This window comes from Haematobia irritans, chromosome 4 (genome assembly GCF_050003625.1).
Source record: "Haematobia irritans isolate KBUSLIRL chromosome 4, ASM5000362v1, whole genome shotgun sequence".
Taxonomy (NCBI): domain Eukaryota; kingdom Metazoa; phylum Arthropoda; class Insecta; order Diptera; family Muscidae; genus Haematobia; species Haematobia irritans.
The window spans coordinates 7,275,313-7,286,377 of record NC_134400.1 but is presented as its reverse complement, the minus strand read 5'-3'; positions in this window follow the sequence as shown (position 1 = coordinate 7,286,377).

The following is an 11,065-nucleotide window of genomic DNA, read 5'->3' as shown; positions in this document are numbered from 1 at the left end:
TACTCAGGAGTCAATATGGGTATAAAAAATGCACAGCCTTTGAAAAAAATATTTGGTTTTTAGATTACCCGGCGAAAATATACAAAAAAAAATATTTAGCTTGTGAATATGGCAGATATGAGTGCAGGGGATGATAAATATCATTCTAGATATTGTATTGAATCATCTGCGTAAAGATATTTTTTTAAACCAAAAGGTGCTGTAATACCCAGAAATGTCATCAGCCGAAACGGTTTAATTTAAATTATTAAATTTAATTTAATTTAAATTATTTATTTAAAATTTACACAACTTAACATTAAAACAAACTAGATCCAGCTATAAAATAGCTAAATTGGCAACACTGATAATAAACATTGTTGTTTGGTTATTATTCATGAGTGTTGGCATGCTTGTAGCTGTTTTCGTCCTAGGCCTCAAATTAGAATGGTGGGCAAGTTTAAAGCGTATCAAGATAATAATGCATACCAACATAGGAGGTATCCTCCAAGAAATTCGCACATCCATTAGTCATCAACCAAATAAGCAAAAAACATTTTTTGGTTTTTGACCATGAACATTTTGTTTTCCAATCAACTTGAATGCGTTTCAAAGTCATTTCAAAGATGATCTAATAAATGGCCTTGAAAATGACCGTGAATGAAATGAAACGACAAAATCGATAGTGTCGGAGGTGGGATATTTTTCTATATCTAACCCATACTTATAGGCCTATCATCAGCATTGTCTGGAAATAAAAAAGGCAGGCATTGTTATTGCAAACTATCAAAACGTAGTAGCTATCATCTATGACTAAAACATTTGCGGTGGACGTTCTATGGCCTTTTATTTTGCAAATGTTTGACTTAGCCCTGTTTATGAGTTTTTTGTTTTGCAATTTGAGTACTCTATAGGATATTGGGTATAGACACCGGGCCACCGTGGTGCAATGGTTAGCATGCCCGCCTTGCGTACAAAAGGTCGTGGGTTAGATTCCTGCTTCGACCGAACACCAAAAAGTTTTTCAGCGGTGGATTATCCCACCTCAGTAATGCTGGTGACATTTCTGATGGTTTGAAAGCTTCTCTAAGTGGTTTCACTGCAATGTGGAACGCCGTTCGGACTCGGCTTTAAAAAGGAGGTCCCTTGTCATTGAACTTAACATGGAATCGGGCAGCACTCAGTGATAAGAAAGAAGTTCACCAATGTGGTATCACAATGGACTGAATAATCTAAGTGAGCCTGATACATCGGGCTGCCACCTAACCTTGGGTATAGACTATTATGTTTAAAACCCATAGAAAATTTGTTTTGCATTAGCAACAAAGACAATGGGAATAAGGGAAGGGATATATATATCCTTTACAGAAATTATCATAGAATTTGCTACTAACAAATAAGATAGCTGAGAATCGTTGTCGCCATTTTTCGTTTTGGCGCCCAACGCTGCCAACATTTTTTTTTAAGATTAACCCTTGGTGAAACACCAATTACAAAGTTGATTCATCCACCTAATTTTTTGATCCACCTAAATTGATTTTTGATTAAAAAATAATTAGAACAATAAATTAAAATTTTCATTATATAGTACAATTTTTATTTTTGCCCAAAAAATCATTTTATTGAATTAATTTATAACTCATCCGCGGGTCGGTGCGACCAAACTATTGCCTTCTGAGACTATATTTGGATGATACCATCAAAAGTTTTTATTTTTCTTTTACGAATACAAAATTTTACTATATGTGTGTTTTTGTGTGTGATAATTTTCTCATATAATTTATGCAGCTCCTATTTGTGACTATAAAAAAGGGTTGAATCAACGATATTGGCTCAAAGGCAAACTAATTTCCTTTATAGATTTTTAACATGGAATTTTAATATAAAACAGAAATTTGACAATGAAATGATTTTCTTCACAAGCATTTTAGAAAACGCCTAAAAATGGTTTAATTAAGTTATTAAGAAAATGCTAGAAAACAACCAATGACGAAGGATTGTATGATGATGTTATCATAAAGGGTGATTCTTTTAGGTTAGGATTTTCATGCATTAGTATTTGACAGATCACGTGGGATTTCAGACATGGTGTCAAAGAGAAAGATGCTCAGTATGCTTTGACATTTCATCATGAATAGACTTACTAACGAGCAACGCTTGCAAATCATTGAATTTTATTACCAAAATCAGTGGCAGAAAATCCGCTTTTTTATCGACAAATTTTGTTCAGCGATGAGGCTCATTTCTGGTTGAATGGCTACGTAAATAAGCAAAATTGCCGCATTTGGAGTGAAGAGCAACCAGAAGCCGAAGAAATTCGGGCTATTCCGGCCGAAATGCTCGAAAAAGTTGCCCAAAATTGGACTTTCCGAATGGACCACCTAAGACGCAGCCGCGGTCAACATTTAAATGAAATTATCTTCAAAAAGTAAATGTCATGGACCAATCTAACGTTTCAAATAAAGAACCGATGAGATTTTGCAAATTTTATGCGTTTTTTTAAAAAAAAAGTTATCAAGCTCTTAACAAATCACCCTTTATAAGAATTTTGAAAACAGAAACAAACTGTGAAGTAATTAATTCAGGCAAGAAACCATAAAGAAAAATTTTAAAAAATTTTTAATTCTCATTTCAAATCCTTGGTGTATTCAGGTCTACTTGAAATGGAAATAAAATTATTTAAATACAATTTTGAGAAAATTATCTATAAATATAAAACTTTGACAAAATTTTCTATAGAAATAAAATTTTGAGAAAATTTTCTATAGAAATAAAAGTTTGAGAAAATTTTCTATAGAAATAAAAGTTTGAGAAAATTTTCTATAGAAAAAAAAATTTGAGAAAATTTTCTATAGAAATAAAATTTTGATAAAGTTTTCTATTGAAATAAAATTTTGATAAAATTTTCTATAGAAATAAAATTTTGATAAAATTTTCTATAGAAATAAAATTTTGATAAAATTTTCTATAGAAATAAAATTTTGATAAAATTTTCTATAGAAATAAAATTTTGATAAAATTTTCTATAGAAATAAAATTTTGATAAAATTTTCTATAGAAATAAAATTTTGATAAAATAGAAATAAAATTTTGATAAAATTTTCTATAGAAATAAAATTTTGATAAAATTTTCTATAGAAATAAAATTTTGATAAAATTTTCTATAGAAATAAAATTTTGATAAAATTTTCTATAGAAATAAAATTTTGATAAAATTTTCTATAGAAATAAAATTTTGATAAAATTTTCTATAGAAATAAAATTTTGATAAAATTTTCTATAGAAATAAAATTTTGATAAAATTTTCTATAGAAATAAATTTTTGACAAAATTTTCTATATTAAATATAATTTTGGCAAAATTTTCTGTAGAAATAAAATTTTGAAAAATTTTTGGTAGAAATAAAATTTTGAAACAATTTTCTATAAAAAAAAATAAAATTTTACATCATTATACAAAACTGAAACAAAATTTTCACAAAATTTACTATAGAAATAAAATTTTGATAAAATTTTCTGTAGAAATAAAATTTTGAAAAATTTTCTGTAGAAATAAAATTTTAATAAAATTTTCTATAGAAATAAAATTTTGATAAAATTTTCTATAGAAATAAAATTTTGATAAAATTTTCTATAGAAATAAAATTTTGATAAAATTTTCTATAGAAATAAAATTTTGATAAAATAGAAATAAAATTTTGATAAAATTTTCTATAGAAATAAAATTTTGATAAAATTTTCTATAGAAATAAAATTTTGATAAAATTTTCTATAGAAATAAAATTTTGATAAAATTTTCTATAGAAATAAAATTTTGATAAAATTTTCTATAGAAATAAAATTTTGATAAAATTTTCTATAGAAATAAAATTTTGATAAAATTTTCTATAGAAATAAAATTTTGATAAAATTTTCTATAGAAATAAATTTTTGACAAAATTTTCTATATTAAATATAATTTTGGCAAAATTTTCTGTAGAAATAAAATTTTGAAAAATTTTTGGTAGAAATAAAATTTTGAAACAATTTTCTATAAAAAAAAAATAAAATTTTACATCATTATACAAAACTGAAACAAAATTTTCACAAAATTTACTATAGAAATAAAATTTTGATAAAATTTTCTGTAGAAATAAAATTTTGAAAAATTTTCTGTAGAAATAACATTTTGAAAAAAATGTCTATAGAAGTAAAATTTTGAAAAATTTTCTGTAGAAATAACATTTTGAAAAAAATGTCTATAGAAATAAAATTTTGGCAAAATTTTCTATGAAAATAACATTTTGACAAAATTTTCTGTAGAAATAACATTTTGAAAAAAATGTCTATAGAAGTAAAATTTTGAAAAATTTTCTGTAGAAATAACATTTTGAAAAAAATGTCTATAGAAATAAAATGTTGGCAAAATTTTCTATGAAAATAACATTTTGACAAAATTTTCTATAGAGATAAAACTTTGACAAAATTTTCTATAGAAATAAAATTTTGACAAAATTTTCGATAGAAATAAAATTTTGACAAAATTTTCGATAAAAATAAAATTTTGACAACATTTTCTATAGACGTAAAATTTTGACAAAATTTTCTACATAAATAAAACTTTTACAAAATTTACTATAGAAATAAAATTTGGACAAAATTTTCTATAGAAATAACATTTTGACAAAATTTTCTATAGAAATAAAACTTTCACAAAATTTTCTATAGAAATAAGACTTTGACAAAATTTTCTATAGAAATAAAATTTTGACAACGTTTTCTATAGAAATCAAATTTTGACAAAATATTCTATAGAAATATAATTTTGACAAAATTTCTATAAAAATAAAATTTTGAAAAAAATTTTGCAAAATAACATTTTTTGTTTGGTAGGTGTTTGGTATTTTTTTTTCCAATTTTTGGTAGATTATTTTTGGCTCGAGTGGCAAACGTGATGGCAACCAATTTCAGATTCCTTTCATTTTTAAACCGCTCGTCCAACATTGGACAGATTGATTCCAGCGATAATTAATTTTCTTGTTGATAGGCTTATAAAAGCATTTTCATAAATTTATAAAACATGTTATTCTTGATGGAACTCAAGCGTGATTGCTTAATATTTGGGTGGTATCGTTAGAGCCCTACTGCATTTAAAAGTGAATAACCTGATACTAGCAGTGTTGTATCTCGTCCAAAATGTGGACTAAAACAAAATTGGTAATAACACCGGCACAGCTGTAAGAAACTTGCTCGCGAGGTTAACATATTGCAAGAATGGACGGAACACATATTGAAAATGTAGCTTGGACAGAAGCCACAGAAGTTCCTAAATGTGCAAGAACTCAATGAAGTGCAAAACAAATTCAGATTGGAAGGAGCCAAGGAGTTGCATCGCCTACACGAAATTGACCAGTTAACGAATTTGGGTTTCTCCGGAAGCAATTACAACTTGAGATCAAATTGATTGGGTTTACTTTTCAAAGTTAGCTGAAAATTTCCTTCGATTGTCGACCAGAACTCAAGAGGCTCCGATAGTAATTGTATGGGCCTCCGTAACGGTCGATGGTCGCCCCCGCTGATGTTCATCGACCGTAGGATCAAAATAAATGCCGAATATTTATGACAAAAAATCCTTTAGAGAATATTGAAGCCTTAGGCAGACAAGGATTTCGTCCGCAGACCATGAGCTCAGGACTCAGCACATGAGCCAAGAATGGCTTAAAAAGGGGGTTTCTCGCTTCATTACTACCGCATAATAGCCTCCAGTATCTGCGGATCGCAGTCGTTGCATATTTACTCATTGGGCATTTTGGAGAGTAAAGTTTACACTTAAAAACAAACCAAAGTGTCGATCATCTCAGGAATCGACCACAATTCTGCAGAGCCATTTTTGTACCGCGTATGTTGGCTTTGTCAACCATTTGAAGGCCATATTTACTGCCATGATATTACCGACATTTTTGCTTTTCAATAAAATAAAATTAAAAAATTATAGCGTTTGCATTTTTGCATTACATGCCAGATATACTATTTATTGTCCCAATAAAGTACAAAAAGGTTTTAGGTGAATTTTGAACTTGCAGCCTTTGGAGCTATTTCTACGACACCATAGCTTCTCAGAAATGCAATTTTGTTTTGTAGTAATTGTATCTTCATATTTATCTTCATAGAGGGCAAATATGATGGAAGTTTTACACCCTTAAATGTAAAACAATCAAAGCAATATTCAACATCCTATATAGAAATGAAAATTTACAACAATTAATGAGAAGCGCTGAAGTTTTGTTTTCTTTACCTTTTCCATTGGACAGCCACTGGGAAGTTTTGGATTCATCATCAAAGCACCCCTAATAACCATCTGGATTATATTCAAAACTTTGGCTTTACGCCTACCCAACATCCCACACCCATCGAGAGTTATATTAATGGGAGTCCATGATTTACTCCTTGTTTGAGTGAATTTAGTCGTAATTGCTAATTCGAAAGGTTCAATATCCTTGGCAAATACAATGCATCCGGTAAAAGTGTCATTGATCAAACGAAAATTACACTGCTTCACATGGGTAGCGGCTACTTCATCATAATAGGATATGAATTTAATTCTATAGGATCTCTGTAAATACGTAAAGGAATCTTGGGATGTAATCCAAAATGCGAATATTTCAAATTGAATAAAAACTAACAGATCCATTAACAGAAATAGGAATGCAAAAGATTACAGGGATAATTGTTTGCAAAAGCATCCGATATTTGTTAGGTAACGACATTTTTATGTGGCTTCCGAACTATAATTAGCCATAGGTAACCAATCATTGTGTATTACTATAATTGCCATACGAAAATAATTTAAAAAATATCTAAAAAACTGTTATAATCGCAAGTAAAATCAATAGTCAAAAACAATAATGAAAATGTAAAATAGGACGGAGCCGACTATATTATGTGATTTGCACTAAAGTCGCCACATGAGGACAGAAAATCAAATTTCGATAAAAAATTTTGTCACAATTTTATTTCTATACTCGTAGATAATTTTGTCAAAATTTTATTTCTATAAAAAATTTTCTCAAAATTGTATTTCTAAAGAGATTGTCAAAATTGTATTTCCGTAGAATACCTTGTTAAAATTTTATTTCTATAGACAATTTCGTTAAACATTTTATTTCTATAGATAATTTTGTCAAAATTGTATTTCTATGTAAAATTTTATTTCTATAGAAATTTTTGTCAAAATTTTATTTCTATAGAAAATTTTGTTAACATTTTATTTTTATAGAAACTTTTGTCAAGATTTTATTTCTATAGAAAATTTTGTCAAAACCCTATTTCTATAGCAAATGTTGTCAATAATTTTTTTTCGATAGAAAATTTTGTCAATTTTTTTTTCCTCTAGAAAATTTTGTCAAAATTTTATTTCTATAGAAAAACTTGTCAAAATTTTATTTCTATAGAAAATTTTGTAAAAATTTTATTTCTATAGAAAATTTTGTCAAAATTTTATTTCTATAGAAAATTTGGTCAAAATTTTATTTCTATAGAAAAATTTGTTAACTATTTTATTTCTATAAAAAATGTTGTCAAAATTTTATTTCTTAAGAAAATTTTGTCAAAATTTTATTCCTTTAGAAAATTTTGTCAAAATTTTATTTCTAAAGAAAATTTTGTCAAAATTTTATTCCTTTAGAAAATTTTGTCAAAATTTTTTATTTCTATAGAAAATTTTGTCAAAATTTTATTTCTATAGAACATTTTGTAAAAATTTTATTTCTATAGAAAATTTTGTCAAAATTTTATTTCTATAGAAAATTTTGTCAACTTTTTTTTTCCTCTAGAAAATTTTATCAGAATTTTATTTCTATAGAAAAATTTTGTTAAACATTTTTTTTCTATTATATTTCATGTGAGCCTGATACCGAAACAGGCAATTGACGTCCAAATGCATTATATCATATTATACAATTATTTTTTCGAGCTTTATGGAACATGGTTAATAGAGCCATTTTTTTTTGTCTATAAAAAAATTTGTCAAAATTTTATATATATATATAGAAAATTTTGTCAAAATTTTAGTTTTATAGAAAATTTTGCTAAAAATTGTATTTCTATAGAAAATTTTGTCAAAATTTTATTTCTATAGAAAATGTTGCCAACAGTTTATTTCTATGCAAAGTTTTACAATTTTTTTTTCTATAGAAAATTTTGTCAAAATTTTATTTCTAAAGAAAATTCTGTCAAAATTTTATTTCTATAGAAAATTTTGTCAAAATTTTATTTCTAAAGAAAATTCTGTCAAAATTTTATTTCTAAACAAAAATTTGTTTAAAAATGTTATTTCTAAAGAAAATTTTGTCAAAATTTTATTTCTTTATAAAATTTTTATGTCTATTGAAAATTTTATCGAAATTTTATTTCTATAGAATATATTGTCAAAATTTTATTTCTAAAGAAAATTTTGTCAAAATTTTATTTCTCAGAAAATTTTGTCAAAATTTTATTTCTATAGAAAATTTTGTCAAAATCTTTCTATAGAAAATGTTGTCAATATTTTTTTTTATAGAAAATTTTGTCAAAATTTTATTTCTAAAGAAAATGTTGTCAAAATTTGAAAAAAAATTGTTAAACATTTTATTTCTATAAAATATTTTGTCAACATTTTATATATATATAGAAAATTTTGTCAAAATTTTAGTTCTATAGAAAATTTTGTTAAAAATTTTATTTCTATAGAAAATTTTGTCGAAATTTTATTTCTATAGAAAATGTTGTCAAAATTGTATTTCTATAGAAAATGTTGTCAAAATTTTATTTCTATAGAAAATGTTGTCAATAGTTTATTTCTATACAAAGTTTCATCAATTTTTTTTCTATAGAAAATTTTGTCAAAATTTTTTTTCTATAGAAAATTTTGTCAAAATTTTATTTCCATAGAAAATTTTGTTAAAATTGTATTTCTATAGAAAATTTTGTCAAAATTTTATTTCTAAAGAAAATTTTGTCAAAATTTTATTTCTAAAGAAAATGTCAAAATTTTATTTCTTTATAAAATTTTGCCAAAATTTTATTTCTATAGGGTACGTCGAAAACCTTAGTTGTTAATACCTTCATTTTTTTGTATTTATTTTCATAATTTATTATGATTTTAAATAAACAAATAATAATAATAATTTATTTCTATAGGGAAAATTTTGTCAAAATTTTATTTCTATAGTAAATTTTGTCAAAATTTTACTTCTAAAGAAAATTTTGTCAAAATTTTATTTTTATAGAATTTGTTTTCAAAATTTTATTCTACAGAAAATGTTGCCAAGATTTTTATTTCTATTAACCTGATTAACCTTGAATCCATAATTCGTTTTTTTTTTGCAAATAAATATTCACGGTGCAATTGATTTTTTTCTATATAATATACTATATTATCAATGTCGTTCACAATTTCGACACATGTATATCAAAATATCACCTATAATATATTATTTCTTTACTAAGTAGCGTTATTATCAGGTTCAATTTCATTGAAGGAAAATTTGGTGGATATTGAATTTCAGGCACAGAGAAATTTTGAAAGCAGTAAGGGATATTCTTTAAAGAGAAGAGAAGATTTGTGTTACGTATTATGTTAAATAAATAAAAATTTGTGATTTCTTTTTTACGTTCTTCTTCGTTTTACCTTTTCCACTGGACACTTCATGGGTAATTGAGGATTAGCTGACATTATGCCTTTAACCGTAATTTCAATTAAATTTGAAAATCTATTTCCACTGTTTGCAAGCACTGTACATCCATTAAAGGTAGAGTTTATTGCTGTCCAATTTCGTCCCTTGTGTACTACTGTGGCCAAAAGTGCAATATCGAAGATTTAACAGTTTGGCTCGTAACAAAGCAGCCAGTGAAGAATGGACCAACAAAAGTCAAGTTTACGAATTTAATATAGCTTTGATCATATTCATGACAATACGATTTAAGTCTGATATTATATATCAACTATATCACAATGGACTGAATAGTCTAAGTGAGCCTGAATCTTAATCGGGCTGCCACTTTAACCTATATATCAACTAGAATTAGAAATAATATAGATATACAAACAATACACTGAAAGAAAAGGTTTCTTTTCTAAGGAAGGAAATTTTGAATAAGCGAAGTTTTTTTTCTTCAAAAAATTGAAAAAATATTTAGTCGCTTGATATAAATGCGAGTTTATTTGTTCTTAAAGAGAATACTTTATAACAAAGATAAATTTCATTTATCCATAATTTCATTCCGGAGGAAATAATGTTTTTAGGGTGTATATATTGGGACAATAGGAAAAAAGAACCTTCTTACCATTGCACTATTCACCTCAGGTCACCCAGGATTAAGGATTAAAATTTAAATTTTAACCAAGGCAATTTACTACCATCTTCGTTGGCCTTTTGCTATGGTAATGAACCAAATATTTTTTTTTTCTCCAAAGAGTTTTGTAGTTAAAGTAAAAAATTATCGAAATCAATTTAAAAGTCATTACAAGCAAAGCTCTGATATTACAATAACCTATTAAACCTATCAAAAAGACCACGTTTTAGATCCACCGGGGTTATTGTGAATCAATTTGTGTTTGCAAAATAAATAATGTCATTATGGATGTTTTTTGGTGATTGAAATTTAAAAAAAAAAATATTTTTGTTTCTCTTGAAAATTTAATTGCAATTAAAATACTTGTGGAGAACCTCTAATGTATATACAGTGAGCAACAAAAGTAATGGTACACATGGTAGCGCATGAAAATAGAAAACTATTTTTCGAATTTACATTTTGGGTGGTCGCTTTTAATGGAGGCTACATATAATTACGAAGCGATAAGGACCATGGATGTTAGAAATTTGCTCTTCCAAGAGGCTCATTTGAGGGCTATATATAATTATGGACCTACGAGTGTATGCACCAATTTTTGCATAGTGATTAAAGGGCATAAACAAACATTCGTACCAAATTTCAACCCCAAGAGGCTCCTTTAGGGTTATACCCAAAAGTGGTCTCATATGTCCCATATATTGTAAAATTTTGACAACGTTTTTTATAAAAATAAAATTTTGACAAAATTTTCTATAGAAATAAAATTTTGACAAAAC